A 6,448-nucleotide genomic window follows, 5' to 3' on the forward strand; every position below is an offset into this window, starting at 1 on the left:
CTCCCCCTCCCGCAGCGGCCGCGGCTCCCCCTCCCGCAGCGGCCGCGCCGTCCCAGCTCGCGCGGGGCCGGAGCTCTCGGCGGGGGCGCATCGGTCCCGCCCGCGGCCGCCCAGCGACAAGGCGGCTTTGCAGGCGGCGCCCGGCGGCCGGTTTCCGTAGTGTAGTGGTTATCACGTTCGCCTCACACGCGAAAGGTCCCCGGTTCGAAACCGGGCGGAAACACGTGTCCCTTTTGCCCGCGGCCTCGGGGTCCTGCGGCCGAATCGGCCCACCCCCCGCGGCAGGGGGCCGGTCGGCGGGTGGCTTGTCCCTGCGGGGGCAGCGGGCGGCTTTGCAGCCCCCGCGCCGCCTCCTTTGCTTTGTCACTTTCCGGCCCCAGAAAGGGAAAGGAAGCCCGCGGTTCCGATGCGGTTCCGATGCGGTCCCTGGGGGCCCCTGGGGGGTTCTCGGTCGGACTCGGCCCAGGGGCCCGCCTCTCGGCTGGGGGCGCCCCCTCCGGGGAATCGGTGCGGGGGACCGGATGGCCCGCAGGACCGAGGAGACCGAGGAGCGGGTCCCCCCCAAACCCGCCTTTCCCGGTTTCTCCGTTTCAGCTGCCACCACCCGGCCGCGCCTCAAACGTGATCTCCTTTCTCCCTCCCTCTTCTCGGTCTCTCCCCACGAGGGCTCCCCAGGTCCTCGGTTCTCAATCGGTGCAAACGGTATGTTTCCCTCTGATTAAAAAGTTATTCTCACAATCCAACCCCTCCCTCACCAAAAGTAGGCAAAACATTGAACAGACACGTCACCAAAGAAGACAGATGAACAGATGATCGCAAGGAAAGGTGTTCAACGTTATTTACTAGAGCAACGCAAATTAAAAACAACGAGCTACCACTAGGTTACTCTGAAAGCCTGCCTTGTCCGGCGGTCAACAGTGGGACAAACGGATGCACGCGGGCACTCCTGCTGTGAATCCAAAATCCACTTTGAAGTTTCTTTAAAAGTTCAACTACCACACTATGATTCTGCCATTCTAATCCTTGGGATTTATGTAAACAAACAAACAAACAAACAAAAAATAACAAGCAAATGCAGGTATGAAGATGGGTACCCGAATGCTCATAGCAGCTTTACGGGTAATAGCCAGAAACTAGAAACAACCCAAAGGCCGATTAACAGGTGAAGGTAAATTGTTGTGTCCCCATGCAACAGAACACTCCTCCACACTTCATGCCCCAGAAAGGGAATGAACTATTGATAAACAACATGGATCTCCAAATAATTATGCTGATTGAAAGCCCAACCAAAAGAGAGTGCTATATAAATTCCATTTATATAAAACTCTAGAAAATGGGGGCCCCTGAATGGCTCAGTCAGTTAAGTGCCTGACTCTTGGTTTCGGCCTGGTCCTGATCGCAGGATCCTAGGATCAAACCCAGGAGTCCAGGTCTGTGCTCGCTGAGTCTGCTTGTCCTTCTCCCTCTGCTCCTCTCCTGCTCTTTCTCTGTCTCTCTCTCAAATAAAGAATAAAATCTTTAAAAAGAAGATTATAAAATTCTGGAAAATGAAAACTATAATGATAGAAGCAGTTCATAGGTTGCTTTGGCAGTGGGAGGCGAATGGCTGGGGATAAGAATTAAAAAGGGGCCCCAAGAAATTTTATGGGAGGGGGATGGGGGTGACTATGTACAGTATTTTAATTGTGGCCAGCTCTGTTGTGACTTTTATTGCCCATAGGCACTTTGACCTTCTTGGGCCACTTCTTTCATAAGAACATATTTTTTAAATATTAAAAGCCTTTAAAAATACATCAGTATAAAAATATTTTACAAATGTGTTGGTATAAGGATGAATATCAATGTGTGAAAATATCTTAATATAAAAATTCACAATTTTCTTTGAATTTAAAAGAATTTTTTAAGAATTAAAGCATTTTGGGGGCACCTTGGTGGCTCAGTGGGTTAAGCCTCTGCCTTTGGCTCCGTTCATGGTCTCAGGGTTCTGGGATGGAGCCCTGTGTCACTGTCGCTGTCAGGTTCTCTGCTCAGCGGGGAGCCTGCTTCCTCTCTCTCTCTCTCTGCCTGCCTCTCTGCCTACTTGTGATCTCTCTCCATGTCAAATAAATAAATAAAATTTTTTAAAAAATTTAAGCATTTTTAAATTTACAATAAATTAAAGCATTTTCATGTCTGACTATGGTGCATAACAGGCAAGTCAGCCCTGGAGTTTAAAATGGTTACATAGATCAATACATGTGCCAAAACTTAACAAGTTGTACATTTTAAATACGTACACCTGCATGTCAAGTTGGCCTTAAATAGTTGTTAAAAACTACTGTAGCTTTTCTTAGAAAAAATAAACATATATGTGAAGCTTGTCCTGGATACTCATATAAATATATACTTAAAAAATTTTTTTTATTAAAAAGTTTGTACGAGGGCTGCCTGGGTGGCTCAGTGAGTTGAGGCCTCTGCTTTCGGCTCAGGTCATGGTCCCAGGTTCCTGGGATCGAGCCCAGAGTCAGGCTCTCTGCTCGGCGGGAAGCCTGCTTCCCTCTCTCTCTGCCTGCCTCTCTGCCTGCTTGTGATCTCTGTCTGTAAATAAATAAAATCTTAAAAAAAAAAAAAAGTTTATACGAGGGGCGCTTGGCTGGCTCTATTGGTCTCTGTTGGCAGAGCATGTGACTCTTGCTCTTGAGGTTGTGGGTTTGATCCCTACACTGGGAGTAGAGATTATTAAGAATAATTTTTTTTTAAGATTTTATTCATTTATTTGACAGAGAGAGACATAACGAGGGAGAGGAACAGAAGCAGGGGGAGTGGGAGAAGGAAAAGCAGGCTTCCTGACCAGCAGGGAGCCCAATGTGGGGCTAAATCCCAGGACCCTGGGATCATGACCTGAGCCAAGGCAGATGCTTAACGACTGAGCCACCCAGGTGCCCCTAAAAAAAAAAATTTTTTTTTAATTCTAATAAATCTAAAAAAAAAAAAAAAGGTTTGTATAGAACAAAAATATATACTCACAACATTAAATAATTTTTACGTGGATCACTATCTTCTATCCACCTGGATGAGTACAAAACTATTCTGGGGGGGGGGTCTAATGTCTTTTCTTTTATCCCTATTCCCTACTCCCACCCCTGCTAACATGTTTGATACGTACCTTGGATGGTGTGTATCCTTGTAAAATGTGCAGCTGTTGTGTGTGTAATTTTTGCACTTGGCACTGTGACTTCATGGTCTCCCCATGTTCTTGTCTGCACATTTAGTCCTTTGTTTCTAACTGCCGTAAATAATTATATAGTGAGCATCTGCCCACTTCACTTTCCCTTCCCCCGTGATGGATATCAGACTGTGATGCACTCCCTGCTATGACAAACAATGCCATTGTACATTCTCTATTAAACACATATTTATCGAGAGCCTAAGTGCCAGGTACTGTTCTGACCTCTGGGGATTGGGTCATGACAAAAAGACAAAACAAATCCCTTCCCTGCCCGCATGGAGTTTACATTCTAGTGGGTGAGACAGACCATAACAAGATAAATATATATAGTATATTCAGTGATGATAAGTACTAAGGGGAAATAGAGAGCAGCAGACTATGAAATGTCTGGCAGAGTTCATTTGTGCGTGTGGGGGGGTGGAGTGGGGGGGGAGAAGCGTTTCAGAAGTTTCAGATAGCGTGGCTGAGGAAAGGCCCCTGAGAAAGTGATTTTTTGAGTTAAAACTTGAAAGAAGTGAGGAAATTAGCCCTGTGTATAGCTGGGCGCCCAGCTTCCTGGCTTGGGGTGGTGGCAGCAAGTACAAAAGTCCGGAGACAGGAGATGTCGTGTTCCAGAAATAGCAAAAAAAAGACCCCTGTACCTGGACCAGAGAGCGCTAGAGGGCAGTAGAGTGCCTTGTAAGACAGAGTAAGACATTCTGGCCTTTGCTTTGAGAGTTGGGAACGTGGGAAATGCATTTCCCTATGTTGCACATTGGGGCAGAGAATGCGTCCCAGAAACTACAGCCAAACAGCAGTGGAGAAGGAGTAACTGTGGTTCCTCTGGTGAGCCTGCTGCTGTCTCTGTCTGGAGCCCGAAGTGATTGGTGGCTCTCCCTCACCCTTGTTCCAGACAAACTACTCCAGCATTCCTTGGTTACCCATCCCCCTAGCTCCTTTCTGAGTAGATGCCAGGAAGCTGGGCTGGCTGGGTTAGAGAAGGGTGGGCAAATTCCTCTGAGCTTCGCGGACCTAGAGAAAAGTCCTTCCCTGTTGCTCAGATTTCGGGGCTTTATGGAGGGTACAGAGAATTAGTAGTGGCAGGCCTGTACCACCCAGACTGGCCAGGAACTTCCGAAGTCTGATCCTTGGTGGGACACAAATGGGAAATTCGGGGATGTGAAACAGACTTCGTTTCCAGGAGCAAATGAGTCCACGGCTTAAGTGGTAAAGTAAACTGCAGGAAGCACAGTGGTCTCCTCACCCTGCTCCCTTCTCTGCTGTCAAGCAGGACCCAGGCTGCTGTCACCCCGGGTCCAGGGAAAGTATGATGGCCTTCTGAAGTGTTTCAGGCTAGAAACAGTGAGACTTGCCTAAGAAATAAGAAAATGGCTGGGTCACAGGTGTTTGGGGCCTGGAAGGAGTAGTCTGCACGTTAGGGTAGACAGTTCGGTTCTAAAAGCAGACCCGGAAGCCAGCAATGAGGAAGCCACGGCCAGCAATGGGAAGGTCAGAGGCCTGTCCTGGCAGCCCTCCACGGAAGCGGGATCAAACCAGACGGGCCCAAGATGGCGGGTGCCGGGACTGGAAACCCGTGACCAAATAAGGAAGAAAAAGGGCAAAACCCTGCTTCCCACCCCAAGTGATAAATATTCCATCCCCTAGTTAACTGTAAGGACCTACTTAGCAAGAGGCTTTCATTAAAGTTAAACTGTCCCTGCTCCCCTTCCCCCAGGGGATACACTTAAAAACAAGTCCCAGAAACCAGCTCCAGGTAACAAAGCGCAGATACAAGGGTAGGTCAGGCCAGGTGGAGACATCCGATCAGTGGGGGCATGCATACTGTCTCCCTGGTTACCAAGGAGTATGGGCCCCGCTCTTTGAGAGACTTTTGGGTGCCAATCCCAACCAAGGTGATAGGCTGGGTCAAAGGTCTACTAGGGTCAATTGTAACTCAATTGGTCGCCTAGCATCACTGTGGAGTTTCCTGCGTGTGTTACAATCTCATTGGCCACCTGTCCGTGGCCAGGCCCAACCGCATGGCCTTTGCCCTTAAAAACTAGTCTGTGAAACAGAGAAGGGTCGCCCTCTCTTGTAAGAGGTGCGTCCCCAAATGTTCGGTTAGATTCTTGATGCTTGGCGCAAAATAAAGCTTTGCTTGACCTTCGCTTTTTATCAGTCTCGCTCCTTTAATCACGGACCCGTTATTGGGGCATAATATTAACAAGGTCAATAAATGATAGAAACCCAACCCACAGGGAATGCGGGTCTCTCTCCTGAGCTTGACCACTCTCCCTTCTCAAGAATGTACTTTTCGCTTTAATAAACTTTCCTGCTTGTGTTACCCATCTCCTGTGCCACGTGTCTGTCCTTGGATTTGTTTTTGTGACAAGACCAAGAATCCTTGGCCATTCCTTCAGGTCTGGCTGGATGGAGGCCTCAGGGCTGGGGGTGGGGTGGGGGGCCTAACTCCTCAGGTCACCTGACAACATGCACCACTGCTACCTATGTTGGGCGGGGGGCGGCCAGGGATTTCCAACAGATGCGAAAGCAGCCTTTCAGAGAGGCCGCACTACCCAGGCCAGTAATTCTCCAGTTTTGGTACTACAGGCAACAGCCTCACATGCTGCTGGGGAAATGCGCTCCATCCGGCTGAGCGAGGGGTCTCGGGCATCACCATCCTGCCCGCTTCAGTTAGAAGACGGGACAAACTTTCCCCCTTTGTTTGGAAACAGCCAGTGCATGGCAAAGGCCAGAAATGCATCTGTAATTCCCACAGTTGGGCCGTCTGTCTAAATGGTCAAAAAGCTGGAAGTACCTTAAAGAATAGAATCCAGGGGCGCCTGGGTGGCTCAGTGGTTAAAGCCTATGCCTTCAGCTCAGGTCATGATCCCAGGGTCCTGGGATGGAGCCCTGCATCGGGCTCTCTGCTCAGCGGGGAGCCTGCTTCCTCCTCTCTCTCGGCCTGCCTCTCTGCCTGCTTGTGATCTCTGTCAAATAAACAAATAAAATCTTAAAAAAAAAAAAAAAGAATAGAATCCAGCCGTAGAATCCTGCATTATGCCTCACGTTTGGACTCATTCAGGGGCTCTAAGTTACGTTAATTGAAAAAGACTCGGGGGCAGAGCGTGTGTAGAACGTGTGGTGTTTGGGCGAGGAAAAATGGAGAAAATACATGTATGTGATGTGGAGAACAAAGGCAAAAAAAAAAAAGTAGATAAAATTACATTTCCTTATAACACTGACAAATACTTGAGACCA

The 6,448-nt window shown here is 48.6% G+C and overlaps 1 non-coding gene across 1 annotated transcript; it reads left to right on the plus strand.

The window, feature by feature from the left end:
- Positions 1–150: 150 nt before the first annotated feature.
- On the plus strand, positions 151–223 carry TRNAV-CAC. Its single transcript has one exon. It is a non-coding gene; the product is annotated as a tRNA-Val (tRNA).
- The last annotated feature ends 6,225 nt before the right edge of the window (positions 224–6,448 follow it).

Source organism: Lontra canadensis, unplaced genomic scaffold, assembly GCF_010015895.1.
Source record: "Lontra canadensis isolate GAN:19392208 unplaced genomic scaffold, GSC_riverotter_1.0 scaffold1355, whole genome shotgun sequence".
Classification (NCBI taxonomy): Eukaryota; Metazoa; Chordata; class Mammalia; order Carnivora; family Mustelidae; genus Lontra; species Lontra canadensis.